Consider the following 16,729-nt stretch of genomic DNA (forward strand, 5'->3'; position numbering starts at 1 on the left):
ATGTGTGTAGCCTCTGGGTGGATCAGCCCTGTTAACTCCTACATTTGTAGAGTGGAGATCACATTTTCTGGCCATGTATGACATGGAAAGGGGTTTATATGAATGCAAGGGCCGAAGAGCGCAGAAATGGGGTACCCTAATCTGGTCTCCCTTCTCCGAGTCGATGGAGACCTCTAATTCAGATTTCTGTGTTAGCTGATGAAGAGGTATTCATGTGCAGTTGTGGGTACTGATTTAGTATGTTTCTAAACTCTATGTTTTTTTTTCAGTGCTTGATGTATTTCACACCTGTGGTCAGAAAGGAGTCTTAAGTATTGATCTTACTATTATGGTGGATATATACTTGTGTGGCCCGTTATAATGTACTGTATCTATCTCATCTCTGATTTAACATAGCCTCATGATTTGACGATTCCCTTATTAATGCACTTTATTAACCTATTGCACTTTTGAAGCCTACATTTTGGGGGATTTTAATATCTCAGTATATTTTGGACTAGAATGCTTTATGCTCCTGTATTCACTGAAAAATGTGTTGATCTTGTCAAAGTAAGGATGTTGGAGATATATTAAGCTGCTATATTGTACATGTACTGTATGCTGTGTTATGAAGGTTACTAGGCTGTTAATCATAACGCCATTATAAGTTATTGGATAGAATTACTTTTTGCCTATGCCCTATTCTTCTTTGTCTTATATTTATATTTATCTGCATCTATGACCTTTGGTTTATTTTGATCATGTACCATTTCCCATATTATAAGAAAATCAAGAAAAATATATGTATAAAAAAATCAAATGCTGACACTCATTTCATTACAAGGACTGGCATCACAGCTCTATCGAATGAGAGCAACCCTGTGCAACATGGTCTGTAATATGCAATGCTAATTGTGTCTCTACATGTTAACTGTGTTTATATAGTGCTTAGTGTCTATGTGCTATGATACTGTTTGAGGTCAGAACTCTGGCCCAGAGGGTTGTAGAGACATCTGTTTTTCAATGTTTATCCTAGTTTTATGTTTAGTATATTTCTCTTATGTGTATTAAAGTACTTTTCTTTATAAAAAGTAGAGCACTGACTGGACATTGATTTCATCAGCTGGTAGAACGGTGTGCACTGTATTTTGAATGTCTAACCCCACCGCACCAATTTGAATAAGCTTGGATGGTCTATGCCAGCTAGTTGAGGATGTTACACGCAGGAGGCTACACCACCAGAGCTCATCATCCTCCACGTCGGTGGCAATGATTTGGTGACTCTAGGCAGAAGAATTCTTTTGGGGAACTTAATGACTGACATAACTTGATTGGCTAAGAGGCATCCAGGTTCGGTCACTGTATGGACCCACATTAACCTGAGGGGAGTTTTGAAGCTAGTTCTGTCCTCCAAGGGCCTCAATAAATAGGTCAGGCGCTTGAATAGCTAGATGAAATGATTCTTAACATGTCATGGCTGAAGACAATTTGCCATGGTTGCCTCCGGGGAGAGTATTTATTTCACAAGGATGGGGTCCATCTGTCAGTCCAGGGCAATGAACTGTTTGTGAAGAACTTAGAGGCCTTTGTAATACAGCATTTCTAACAACACTTGGAGACGAAACACGGGTGAAGGTTTAGTTGATCTTGAAACCTTGTAGGCCTGTGGCGGGGAAAGAGTCGTGCTTGGCAGGTGGGCAGCCTTGGCAGGTTTGACAGGTGGGCAACCTTGGCATCAGGAATAAAAGTGCGGGCAAATACAAGATGGAATTGTTTTTTAAGCCGGGCAAGGGTAGCACGGTCTCTAATGAAGGACTTGTGACATCTGCTATGGAGATTGCACATAAACTCACAGGGTACTCACCTTCTTTGACTTGTGGATGCTGGGGGATGCTGGCTGGATGTGCCAGGGGACCCAGGTATGGCCTGGTTGTCCAAGCAAATCCCCCAATGGGTGCCAGGGAGGATACCTCTAAAGTGTTTGCTCCAACATTGTTTTTTTGGGGCACATCTTTTATGATGGCCCAAGCTCCCTCTTTTCTGAGGGAGCATGAGTTTCCCTTGTAAAGGACAAATTATGGAGGGGCCCAGAGGGTGTTTCCTGGTCTCAAGTCAATTGAACTAGGTGATGTTACAGGAGACCTGAGGGGTGGTCAACCATGACTCCGACTCCTTTTGAAATTTGAGAATATGGCAGGAGATCATCATGTGTGTCCACAATATTGTACATATTGTAAATGTTATATGAAGTTATTTGTTTGGTCATGTTTCCGATTGTAATAGACATGACCTGAGACTGGTTATATTCTCTAAAGCAAGAACGGCGTGAGTAGTAGGTCATTTTTGCAGGGTCAGCGTTATGTTTTAGCAAAGGTAATGCCTGTCTGGTTGTTATCTGACTAGTCTCGATGTGGTCCCCCATCTGTACCTTGATCTGAATGTACTGTTGAGTTAGAAAATATCAAATGATCTGGGAGACTTTAAGTCTTTTGTGTGATTCATGGTGCCAGGAGTGGTGTTTAAAGTGCACTGCTGCTACAGGTGTTCTACAGGATGGTTCGTTAACCTGTGGCAGAGAAGCATAAGAAGAGGAATGCACTCTCTATAATCCTAAATACATATATCACACATCAGTCATTTGGTTAGGCTCAAGACATTTGCAAACATAGAATAAATAAAGTGACATTCATTGTCCTCCTTTTGATTGTACTGTGTGCCAGTCAATGAAACCCGCCATATGAGATCACCTTGCTGAGAAGAGATGCCAAAGAGCCCCGTCCTCTGGAAGCACAGCTGCTGTGCATCTCTTCATCCCTCTTATTTCAGGAGTGTCACTGATAAGCTTCCAGAAAGGTTGATAGGTATAAAGGCTGCATGTATAGTGTAGTAAAATGGGGTTAACAAGGCCAAAGACGTGTTTCAAGAGCGTGCCGCCCTGTTGAGAGAAACAATGGGCCTCTCCCTCCCACTTTTACAGCCTGTCCAATCCCAGCATGATCCAGGGAGCTCACCAACCAACACTTGGCCACCAGCACCCACTGTCAACTATCTTCAATACCAGGTTCACCAGGAGAGGCAAAACTGAAATGGGCATCAAGCAAGGTTCACTTTTTAGAGATACCCTACTGTTGGGAGAAAGCTGTGAGTGAATCTGCTAATTTGATACAGCCACATAACCCGAGAAAGAAGAGAATTTACAAACATCATTCTGAAGACCAATGAGTACTTGTATATGCATGCCTCCCTGGCCATCCATGGTTTGTGGTTTGAGAACCGCACCCTTGCCCACACTTCAACAGAACAGAATATCCCCTCAGAACTGGACCACCACCCCGCACTCCATTGTTTTAACGTGTAGGTAAGGACTCGCTACTCAAGGGGCAGGCTTGTAGTGAACGCCATGGAAGAGCAACGCGACACTGCTCCCTACACAGGCAATAGCAGAGGGAGACCATTCAAGATACAGAGGCATTCTGGGCAAGGAACCTGAACTTTTGGATCTAGAACTATATCAGTGTGTAATTTCATTGAAAAACTTTAACATAGCACAAAATAAACAAACTTCATGAATTGCTTATCGCCACCCAACTGAACCTAAGTTATAAACCTCAGGAAAACAAAGTTTAAGTAAAATCCTTCAAGGCTCCAAGTTCTGCTCTGTTTGTTACATGCAACTGTTTGCAGTGGGTGCATAACTCAGATGCATTTCACCAAGACGCAAACTTAGATTACACAAGGATCTCTGCTACGAAACTACTGCTTACACATTGAGTTGTCTTGCTTGGAATACAAGTCCTTGACATAACATTACAAGTAGTGCTTGTAAGCAGACAAACTAAACATCCAAGTTATTTTCTGAATATTCAAACCTTTGACCAGAGATTACAGACAACTACCTCCAGCAAGTGTGCTACCTAACAGAGTTATTGATCACCAAGAATCCCAGTTATTTTCAGCACTTCCGATAAACACAGCATGAAGCGCTAATTCAAACACCAATCACAGTGGTTAATTTGTAAAAAAAATATAAGTGCTGGGGCTCTCGTCAGGAGGCAGCTTGCAACAGCCCATTTCTCCTGTTAGCCCCGCCTAAAACAGAAGTATGAAAGTGGAGAGAGGGTGTGGCATATTGGCCAGAGCTGCCGTCTTCAGAGCTGGGGAACCATGTTCGAGCCTCGGCGTCAGCTTAACATCCTATCATTCTGCTCAAATCACTTAATCTCCTGTGCCTACCATAAATGAATGTGTCCTTAACTGGTGCTCATTAAAAGTGCCGGTGTTCATGATTAAATACCGGTGCTGATAACCGTAAACCACCGGCTCAAATTAAACACTGAGCAATCATTCATATTGTGGCTTCTGACTAAAAGCCTACCTGCCTCTAGTTCAGCTCAGGCGCACCACTCCTGTGCTGAGATTATGTACCTAGCTGGCATCACCACACAGGTCCCTTCACTTTCACATGAACTTGGGCGGATGGGTGGCACCTGAGGTAAACCATGCAGTATAGTTCTTTGGACTGACCTTATTAAGACCTGACACTTTCTGAAGTCGAAGGATTGTGACCAGAACTGAGTGAGTGACAGGCAATGACATACAGCACTGGCAGCTAGTTTAAAATTAGAGAGTGCCCGACCGCTCAGGAACCTCTGCCTGCCAGCGCTTTAAGTAAGGTGAAAAAGGTAGGCGAGGGGTCTACGAAACAGGATGTGGCCAAAAAATAATAATTAGAAATCCTTTCCAAGAGGTGTGCATTTAATTATGGAACTGGCTTAAATTACTGTGCTTCGCACAGTGGGCTACTTGGGCTACTTGACCAGTGCTTGATTACCTCTCTGTGAATTTTTATTGCACAGCAACGGAACTGTTCCAAGCCTGCTGGTTTTGGGGATGCTTGTTAGCTGTATGAAATAAATAAGTGACAACAGTGATTTTGTGCTGAAGATCTAGAATTTAAATTGTCTCAATTCTTCGAATATGAAACTGCCCATTAAACAATATGAAGGCCTGTGGAAGGAGTAGTGGTCCTCAGAATATCTCAATCACCTCCATTCTCCACACCACTTTCTTTCTTCTGCAGTCTTGCACTCCAATACACCTGTTTACCCCCACACATTTCTGAAATGCTACATCTGCAGATCTCACACATCAAATTTCCTCTTCAGCGCTGTCTTTTTCATCTACCCCTCTGCATATATTTCCTTTCACCTCCTCCAGTTCACCATCACGCCGAGATCACCACCCACCCAGGCACATGTGGGCACTGCATTTTCATTTACTTGGGTACTGGCCAAATATCGACAGCTGTGTACCTCCTTCGCACACTTTTTCATAGTTAAATTTGGCACATATGTTACCATTGCTCTATGAGGCCAAGGATTAGATGTGCATGTAGGCTGCACACCTTTACAACTCACTGACAGGCAATGTGAGAAACTTACACCCTCTTCAGCCTCAGCTCAAGAGCTTTCCATTATGCCCCGTCATAAACTCCCACCCCCAACCTGAACACACCCATCAACGCTCCAGGGGGCCCCTAACCCTTCAGGTGCCCCCATTCATCCCAATTCCAATGAATATGAGATATGGGAGACTAAGGCCCATCATCACATTCTGCAGGGGGGCCCAACATTTTGTGCTACGCCACTGTGTGGACTTCCACCCCATATACCCTAGAAGATACTCCCATGAGGCTGTCTGGTACTAGTGGTTCTGAACAAATGGGATAAGGTAATCCAGCTGCCACGTAGGTGTTGTGTTCCTCGGGAAGTAAGACGGAGAGACACTAAGGGCCAGATTTACAAAAAAAGTCACGAAACGCAGAGCAGTAGCCAAAAATGCTTCGTGACAGGGAGGGAGCCTGAGAGTGCCATGTCTACAGAGATATGGCTCTCTCCTCCCCTCTCCCTAGTGCCAGCACCGATTTCAGCAGCCGTGCGCCAGGCATACACCTTAGCGCCATAGTGCCGGGATGCGTGCCTGAGTCTACCATAGATTTTGTACTGGAATGGTACCCTTCAAGTACAAAATACTATATGTAGACACACTTTAAATCGTTTTCCTACTTTTCATGTGTGCTGCACAGTGTAGCACACATGCAAAGTCGGATTTTTTTTTGCCTCTTACCGCCTCCTTTGAAATGGCGTTAACTTTTGGCGCTAAACCTTGTCTACTATTGCTTGTAGATAGGGTTTTGCATCAAAAGGCATGGGTGGTAGCATGGGAAAGGCCATTGGTGCTAAGTAACTCAAAGCCGTGCTTCACGCTGCTTTGCATTACTTTCAGGAAACTTTTCGGTGCAAATTAGGAAAAAAGCATTTTGTGCTTGGTTAGCGACACTTTTTTTACGCTAACCCAGCACAAAATGTTAGTAAATTTACCCCTATGTTTGACGAGATCTCTTTTATGCAGGTACAGAACCGAGAGCACACGACGCACTCGGTGATAGTCTGCACGCTCAAGCAGTAGCTGTCTCAGCCTGAAACCCTCTCTGAGAGCTGAGAGAATGCGTATATAAACATTCTAATTATTAAAGATGCAAAAAATTAAAGGTACACGCAGAATTTTAAGTGAGCCGGGTCCTGCCAGTGCTGAGCACCAACAGTTCTTAAAAGGTGGTGCCGAGACGGGTCCCTATCAGGCTCTCCATTTTCGTCCTCACTCTCAGAATAGAAAGAAAGAAGAAACCTTGCAGTAGTTCACTGTTTTTAATGTAACTTTTATTTTTTTGAAGTTATATATTGCAAAACACGAAGTGCTTTACATGAGCACCAACAAGGACATATTCATTTATTTTTTTGTAGAATAAGTGATTTGTCCAGAAACACAGGGGGCAGATTTATGAGGAAGTGCGGCAGTGCGGCACCGCATGCCCTTTGGCTGCACCACGACGCAGCACTTCCAAAGCACAGGAATGCGACATATTTACAATAATATGTCGCATTCCTCTGCTCTCCCCTGCGCTGGCGCACAAACAGCTGCCATGAGCCAACGCTGGCACCCTTGCCCCATGGTGCAAGGATGCCTGTGTCATGGGGAGATAGTTTTTGTGCTGGAAGGGGTTTTCAATATTATATACAATGAAGCCATAGTTGTATGTAAGCATGTAGTATATCTATCTTATCCAACTAACAACCGTCCTGGCTTGTTGTAAGTATTATATATGTGAAGGCAATAACAGAAGCAGCAAAATACCAGTCGGACGGCACATTATGTTAAGCACATATTTTTTGCATAAATGATTCAAGCCACTCCCTTAATTATATCGACCACGCCCCTTTGAGAGACCCCACAGTTTTTTCATCCCACTTAAAGTCCTGGGTACAGGCGCTTTACAGTAGATAGCGCGTCAGGCCCTATCGGAGCAGCTTCTGTCATCACGCGCCCGGTAATAATGCTGTAAACGTGGTTCACGTGCAAACAGGGTGCACAGAAGCACGCACACAGAGGCACACGGCTGACGTAGACGCGCTGAGGTGTCTCGCAGAGCCAAGAGATTGGGAGGGCAAGGATGCGCACCATTCATTAAATGTTGACGGTCTGCGTCCCCAGGGAATGTAGCTGTTATCTCCCCATTCGCCCCCAGACCTGTCATTTTGCTCATACATTTTGGAACATGAAAATCTATCTTTGTTGTCTCGGTCGCCGCTTTCCTCCCTCCTTGTTCAAACACGCGAGGTTCATTACACACCAGAGCAAACAGCAGCCTCGCCTTCAACAATTCAATTATACCCAGGCCCTCGGAGGCCCAGGGATGCACCCGCTGGGCTTGTAGGGCTAACAAATGAACAGCAGCTGGACAAACAGTGAATCACTGAGCAACAGGAAATCGCTGACCACCAATATATAACTGACCAAAAGGACTTTCCCTTCACATGGAGCACGATCGAGCAATAGCGCATAAAAAACCAACAGAATATCAGGGAAGAATAATGCATGTGTGCCCACGTTAAGGCACCCCTCAAAGCATCAAAAACAGGAGAATTAAGTTTAATTATATAATTCCAATTTAAGAATCATTTGACCCACTCAATAACTGAGTTCTTGATCACTAAAACTTTGAAGGATTGTATTATAAAAAATTTAAATTAGCAGTATAAAGTCAAAGTTGTTGGGGGAGCCGGGGGGGTGGTGGGGGGTGGGGATACTTACGCTAGCACCCGTCTATGTTGTCGTTGTTGGTTTTGATTGTTTTAACTATACATCTGTTCAGAAGTCAACACTGATCGATCTGAAAGACTGTACGAGTTGGACTAATGGAACCATGCTATCACTGAACTGTAACCAGTGCTTAATTTGTGCCGGTGCTTTCCGGTGCTTAGCACCGGCACTAATTCTTCAGGGCCGGGTCTACACTATGCGTCAGCACGTCATAAGGCATTGTGTTAAAGTAAATATAAAATTACCTCCTGACTCACAGCAGACACTGTTGTTCCTCCCCCGAGTCTCCGCTCTACGGTAAACAGTTTTGAGGCTGTGCGAGCCAATGATAGAAAGATTCCAGCTATATCCAAAATATTACGCCTTTAGTTCCGTGTTGCCAGTGGGCGGGACAGTAAAATTGGGCTGGATTTGGTTCTGCTGGTAGGGGCTGTGTGCGCAGCGTGCGTGCGTAGATCATTTTCAAATTGCCATGCCCTGCCAATCATGTACCAGACAGTCACCATCGGTTCACCTCGACGTCGATGGCTGGCAGCAGCAGGCCTAGGCAGTGCCGCCCACCAGTAACCATAAGTAGCCAAATCGATGCTGCTTGCTTGCAAATAAACAGATTTACACACAGCTACTACTTTTTTATTTTGAAAATGCGTTCCAGGACGCAAGAAATCACCATGACTTTAAATAAATCTCGGTACAAAAGGGGTTGGTGATGGACGGAGCATCAGAACCAATCAAACACTCACACCCAGTCAACAGATCTGGGTTTGATCCATCACCGTTCTTTAGCCCACTCTGCCACCCCAGTTCAGACATAGCCATATGCAAATCAGTCTGACCCTGTGCCTCATGGGAACAGTCCAGCCCGAACTGCCAAGCCATGCCTTCCCCGGACCGGAAACAAGCTTCCTAGGACCGGTTTCTGGCATTTCAGCCGTCTTCAGCCAGGCTTGCTTGAATCCAGTGGCAAAGTGAGCAAGGGACTCACGTCTGAGCATACCCTGCCAACTTATGGCAAACAAAGCGGTACAAAAGGGGGTGGTGATGGACGGAGCATCAGAACCAATCAAACACTCACACCCAGTCAACAGATCTGGGTTTGATCCATCACCGTTCTTTAGCCCACTCTGCCAACCCAGTTCAGACATAGCCATATGCAAATCAGTCTGACCCTGTGCCTCATGGGAACAGTCCAGCCCGAACTGGGAACAGTCCAACCCTGCCAACTTATGGCGAACAAAGCGGTACAAAAGGGGTTGGTGATGGATGGAGCATCAGAACCAATAAAACACTCACACCCAGTCAAACGGTGATGGATCAAACCCAGATCCGTTGACTGGGTGTGAGTGTTTGATTGGTTCTGATGCTCCGTCCATCACCACCTCCTTTTTTACCGCTTTAAATAAATCTCTGCGTTTCCTGGCGTTCGAGAACGGGCGGCAGAGAAGTAACAGGACTCTGTCTTTCCCTTCTTGCTCAGAGAAGAAAAATACAGTGTCCCTTCTGCTCTGCCGCTTCAGCTGCCCCGCCCCACCCCCCCCACTAGTTCCTTCTTCCCTCTCTTTCTGTCTAGCAGCTCTTCTCTTACTGAAACCCGTGACTTCAAGACGGGGATCTCACTCTCTTTCCTCTCCTTTCTTTTATTTGCTCCCCTGTGAAATGGATCCAAAAAAAAAATAATTTTTGCTGGAAATGTCGTATTTTAATTCCAAAGTGCAGCATCTGGAATTAAAGGTTAAAAATATGAAAAATAACTAAATAAAGTAAGACAGTGGTAGCAAACTGGCCAGAATGATTTTATTCACACCCAAACACATTAGAGCCACTTTTACAGAGTTTGCCAGTGAAGCGCTATTTTAGTTTTCTTGTCTTTGTTTTCCCTGGGCTTGCAACTAGTGCACCAATCCTGGAGGTACTGCAAAGTGTGGATTGGAAAACAAAATGTGTACTGCGGTACTGCTAATGTTTTGTAAGGATATCAGCAATGGACGTTAAAATGGGTCCATTCAAGGCCCTGTAGTCATGTCCTTAACTTTTCAGGCAAAAGCACTCACTGATTTCTGAATAGTGAGTGTAAAAGCGTTAAGGTAACCATGTTGTTGCTGCTTACATTTCACATGATTTGCTAAATATTGCACTCCCTATGAGTGTTTGCTTTATCCAGGATGTTGTTACTTGTTTTGTAGGCCACATATTGCTCGTCTATTGCGTCATTTAAATTGAGCCTCATCCAGGTGTTTATAGCTGGCAGCAATTGGGTTGTAGTTGAAGGCAGTGAGAGTTTTTCTCAGTGGGGGCAGTTTGGTGTTCAGTGGGGGAGAGGATGTGGCACTATGGCCAGTGCTGCTGAATTTGGAACTGGGGAACAAGGTTCAGCCTTAATAACCAGTCCACCAGACGACTCTCCTGAGAGAGCACAATCCCATGCTAGACCTTAGAAGTCTTCGCAAGACCTTAGAAGTGCTGGCGTCTTAGCACCAGCAGGTGGACCCTAGCACTGACAAGTCTGGGTTAACCTTCAAGGTTTGTTCACCACAATCCATACTGAAGTTCACCTCCAGTCTTGCGGGCAGGCCTGTGAGGCAGCCCAGCCAAGAACAACAGTGACTCGGTCACTGGGGTCACAGGACCCTTGAGAAGGGCCAGCTCTAGGGCAGTGCAACCGGTGTGACCGGGCGCTGACTTTGGGTGGAGGCATCATGTTTGCAAGTATATTAAGGTTTTAAAAGTGCTTGCTGCCTCCTTCCTGGCCTCCAGCAATTTTCAGCAACAATAAACATGTCATGATGACTCTGATGTTTAATGTTCTTCCTAGAGAGAGATCGGAGTTTTGTCTAGTGGAAGTTTTGACTCATGGATAGGTAGCACAGAGGGTTAATGCGCCTGCTGCAAAGAACATGTACCATGCAGATCACAAAGTGCACATAATGTAAATAGGTCAGTGGGCTTCTGCTTTTGTCAGAGAAATCCTTTTGTTGCTTGCAGTTTATAAGTTAATATCCTAACATAGAACAGTCGCTATTAACTGTCATCTAAGAGCTGCATACAAACTGCAAGATATAAATTAGAGCATTGTGTTTTTCCCCCAGTCTTTGGTTATCCTAATGTTGCAAAAAGTGTTCTTTTGGACAGAAATCAATTCTGATTATTAAAGATAACCCCCAACCACGGTATTACGTTTTAAATTCTGAGTTTGTGTTTCTCCAGACCAATCACTAGTAACCTATATGGCCTACTAGTATGGTTGTCATGTGACTCCTACACCTTGTAGTCCTTAGTGTTATGTAACATTGTCTATACAGTGATTTACACACATATTGATTGTCTCTGAGTAATGTGTGTGATGTAAAGTGCTCTGACACCCTACACTGGTATGAGCGGCGTTGTAAATCAAATTAAATGCATCAGAGAGAGTGTGGTTATGGAGACTTGAGGGGCACTGTTAAAGGGTGGCAGTGAGGTTAATCCATGGCAGAGGTGGTCATTAGGGGGGCAATAACAAACATTAATGCACAAGGCACCACCAGTGCTAAGGGCGCCCTGCCCTTGAGGCCAGTCTGCCTCACCCATAGGTACCTCCATTGGCCTTGTTTCAGAAGTAGAAGTTGCAACTCACCAGGGATTGGCAATGCAGAATTTGCACGCACACCAAATTAAGTTCGCAAACTTCAGTCTCTCTGCTTCATTCACAAGCACTTTACCATGTGCTGCCTGCTTGGGGGCCACTGGAATTAATTATGCAGCAAGCATAGGAGGACAAAATTATGCCACAGTGTTGACTAAATTATGCATTAAAAAAAAGGCTGCAGAGTAATGCAGTATATTTTCTGATATTTTATTATTTTGACATGTGTACACATGCTAACAGTCTCTGGAAATATATTGCCTTATCAGTACCAGTGTAACATACAAATGCAACAATGAGAAAGGTGATCAGTCAACCTTTGCAATAAGCCATCTACTCCGCAGCAAAACAAGTCACATTTTTTATTAACTTTTGATACGTTTGAGCTATAAACAATTTATTAGTTTAAATGGTCAGATCATGCAGCAGATCTTGCATTGTGAGGCAAATATGGCAGAGCCATAATTATATAGAAAACATTTGCAAACTAGGATATTATGCCATTCATGTTTGAACTGCTGTTGTGGAAAAAGGGAGAAGTGCTGATGACAGAAACTCCACGGCTCGGCGACAAATGGCTTGTGCTTCCACATTTTCTAGTATTTGGGACATTCTGTGATTAGAAGCATATCCCTCTTTGTGAATGTGTTTTAATGTCAATAACTCATAATAACCTTAAATAATCACGTGTATACATTGGTTGATTAAACTGGTCAGTGAAATGCCAAACAAATACAAAAAATTGGGATGTTTGCGCATTGTGGACACACCTCTGGCACTACCCACTGATCCAATCCTTGGGTTATTCCCGCCCTCTGATTCTCCTCCCAGAGTTCCCCTACTTTTTTTTCCCCACTTCGACCACTGGTTAAACCAAACTCCACAGTGCAGAGGCAGTGCCCCGGCTCTCCCCTGCCCTCCCCTCACCCTCCCCTAATAACGCGAGCTGTGCTCAAATATCGGCCTCGGCCTCAAAGTGCGGAACAAAAATGAGTCACCTGCTTGTTCCACTTGCGGGCTAGCAGGCAGGAAATCACTGCAGTTCGAAAATGATTGAGGGTTACCCTGGGCCTGATTCTTTGTGACTGCCCCTGTGCTTGCTTCCAAGAGTCAGGGTAAAGTATGGTAAACCTGTGAGCACTTCAACATTGGCGATTCAGGGCACCTGGTTTCTGGCCAATGCTGACTTGTCAGGCTAACCTACATTGTCCTTTTTGTTCAGGTGCTCTTATATCGCAGCTGTAAAACTAACACATGTCTAACACTATAGAGTGAATTTTGAGTCCACCCCCTTCAACCACTGTCTTTCTTCGACTAGCCTCTTTGAGCCAACGGCTTGAGACTTTATAAACCACATCTTGCCTCAATCCTGCTGATTAAACATCTCTCACCTAATGTTATTGGCTGCCTCATTGTATCATCCCCGCGTCTGCTCCAGTTCTTGCATTGAGTTGCATAAAGGACTACATTACAACTGTTACCCTCTCTGGCAGCTCCCACTGGAATCCTCCCAAGTATCTCTCTTTAATGTGGTAATGCCTCTTAAATTAAACTCAGATCTACTGCCTTTGCTAATGTTTGTGCTACTTACCCCTTACTGCTCACCTTTCCATCATTGCATTACCTTTGGATATGTAAATAATTAAAAATGTTGTTAGCCAACGTCAAGGAAGAGTAGATATAACTGAATCTAGAGGAAAATGAGCATAGACTGACAGGGGAGAAGGTCGCAAGAACAGTGTGTGACCCCTGATCTTAGGAAGAGTTCCAGCACATCAGTCAAAGTGCTAGCCATAGGGCATCGAAACCCTCAGGAACTTCCATAGAGTGCACCTGGAGCGGGGTGTATCATAGGTGTTGCCTGCGTTCCATTTACATGACCTCTGGTGCTCATCACAGTAGCCTCCCAGAGCAACAATGTGGCCTTCTTAGCAAAGAGCAAAGCTACCATCTTGCCATACATGGAAAGGAGCAGATCTCTCTAGCAAGACAGTGACGGGAACAGGCGTTGCCACGGTGCAGGATGATCTTGCCACCGTGATGATCTCAATGTGATGTGGGGTAGGTAGGCGTGGCTTATCAGATCAAGGAGGGGATGAGTGTCTTTAGTATTAGGAAACTATAGGGCAGGGGAAAGGCACCATTGTAATGTGGAGAAGAGCCAGTAGGTGATGGAGGGTAGTCACTTACTTGGTATAAAGTGTGAAGTGAACCGAGTCGGAGGCCTGGTCTCTCAGTGGAGAGTTTCATTTGCCAGGTCATGAAGTCCTTCTGCTCTCGTCGCAGTGCACCATTCGCCCAGTGACAATGACACCCGCTGCATAGCTGCCAAGGTTTCAGATTCCTATGAGTGCCATTTTCATAATTTCTGTTATTTCAGTGTAATTATGAGTGACATTTCAACGACTATGAATGACACATTCTGGGGAGCAAAATCTAGCAATGAAGATGAGAGAAACATGTAAATATCAGACATTGCACCCATTTGTGCATTGAGATTGTCTGACTCTTACGTTTTGAGCTAAATCATCACCCTTTATTAAAGCATCCGCTACATTATGCTCCCAAACAGGGCGTTGCGCGTCCATGATTGTTCAACACCTTTGAGCGATGTTTGTAATTTTTAGGACAAGGTTATGCTGAAAATGTACTCTATTTTGCTCCATAGCTAAAATATTTCTCTAGTGTGGCCTGCAACAAAACCAGAGTCCAAAATATCTATAATACTTTAGGCCTCCTATTCTTAATCCCTAAATTCATTACATTGAAGTTTCTTTTTCAAATGTGTAAGTTTGGAACCGCCTATCAAAACCTTACTATGAGGCAGGCTCCCTTGCTGAAATTCAGATCTGGTATTACATCTGACTTTTACCAGTTGAGGATGTGGGTGGAGTCAATAGAGTAAGTGGGTGGAGCCAGTGGAGGAAGTTGGTGGAGCCGGTAAACGTGGGTGTGGCTTCCGACAAACATTTGAGCACCTGCACTTCATATTTTACAAATTAAGCACTGACTGTAACCTATATAATTTATGAAATGAGCTGAATACTGGAGTCAAACCCGCTCTTGTGCAACAGACACCATATGTAAGCTTGAAATGCTCGAACTTCATGTAACAGTAGTATGCTTCCACTGTTGATAGGTGGTCCAATGTATAGACAGCTCTCAGAGCATGTTGCCTTTCATGAACATGTAACCTAAAAGTCAATAAAAACAGATTGAAACAAAAAATTCGCGGTATAAATTCAACGTCAAGGAGACTTTTACATGCAAAGTTATACCGAGTATGTAAAAATCTGAAAATATTCCAAGTCTCTATCAGCAGCAAAATCTGAAAAGAAACAGTCCGCATCCCTAGTATAATAGAAAAGTCTTCCAAAATTATCTGGCTCATCCACAAATCAAGGGTATTTTATCTACATTTCTTGCATAGAAAAAAATTACTTTTGCACAATCACTGGGGTTTGAGCAAATGTATAATTTCGTCAACAAATCAGACCACATAGGAAATAAACATCATTTCCTTAACACCTCAGCACAAACCCATTTTCTTGAATAAAAATTCAGTAACCGCTACGCTAATGTCATCCAGAGATGTTGGAACAAATAAGTGACATTTAGATTGTCACATCATTTGAATGAAAAGATTTCATTGATGCAGGGTAAGATGTGGTCACACGTTGCCAGTTACATCAGAGCTAGAGAAGTTTACATTGAGCTGAACAATTAATAACAGCAGTGAAAAATATTCTACTACATAGCAGCTTACCTGTGTTCTGTAGAGCTTGTAGCGAAAGGATGTGCACAGGGGAACACGCCTTGAATGAGTGACACGAGACCGATTCCATCCTAATTAAAATTGTGTTTTACGCAGAAATGTGGGCTAACTACAACACTTCAGGATAAACACTTCTGCATATCATAGAAATTGTATTTGGCAAACTGAAACGTGTAGGCTTACCACACACATAATAGGTTTCTCTCTGAATCCTCTCTTCACCATTCAGAAAATTTACATTTATAACATAACTTATTTCACACTCACTTTCTCCCACATATTTAACCTTTCCATATTCCACAGGTTCACAATTCAGTATACATATCCCACCCTTTCTTTCATGCTCCATTCTCAACCTAGGATATACATTTGACAGTCTGAATACTTTTTGTACTTTCACCTGTTTTCTCATCTTTCTCTCATCTGTCCAGCCTCTCACAATTTTTACACTTCTCTCATTGTATTCTTTAATAAATTCATGTTCCTCTTTGTAGTGTGTTGTAAATAAAGAACATTGGAACTCTTTTGGGGGCATATTATCAAGAGAGGCGATACAATTATCGCCGCTTTGTCGGCAGAAAAATGCCGCTAAAACGGCGATAATGGGCTTGATAATATGCTCTATGGAATTCCAATTGAAGCCCATGTTAGACGCCCTTCACATTTAACATGGGCTTCAATTTGAATTCCATAGAGCATATTATCAAGCCCATTATCGCCGTTTTAGCGGAAGTTTTTTGCCGCTAAAGCGGCGATAATTTTATCGCCTGTCTTGATAATATGCCCCTTGGTTCCCAATGTACGCCGTAGGCCTGTGATGTAAGTATTGAAGGGATTAGTTGAAGGCAGACTTAGAATGGTGAGTCTGACTTACACGCAGCCAAATAAAGACGTGTAAAATGACTCTCCACCGGTGGCGTAGTGATTGGCAAGTACCTGGGATGGTAGGACGTTACAACTGGTGACATGATAGCGGATATGAAGACCGTACACTGAAAGCGCCCTTCAAGAGAGTTTTTCATGATCCAGCAAACTGCTTGTGCTTATCACTTGTGCGTTGTCGAAGTGCAGAATTGCCGCTTACACAGGTGGAGTCTCAGCGCAACTCCAGCATGTGTAAAACGCTTGAAGATAAAGAAAGCAACTTAGAAAGTCAACATGTGGGTGGGCAAGAACTGAACGAAACAGCAGTC

This window comes from Triturus cristatus, chromosome 3_1 (assembly GCF_964204655.1).
Source record: "Triturus cristatus chromosome 3_1, aTriCri1.1, whole genome shotgun sequence".
Classification (NCBI taxonomy): domain Eukaryota; kingdom Metazoa; phylum Chordata; class Amphibia; order Caudata; family Salamandridae; genus Triturus; species Triturus cristatus.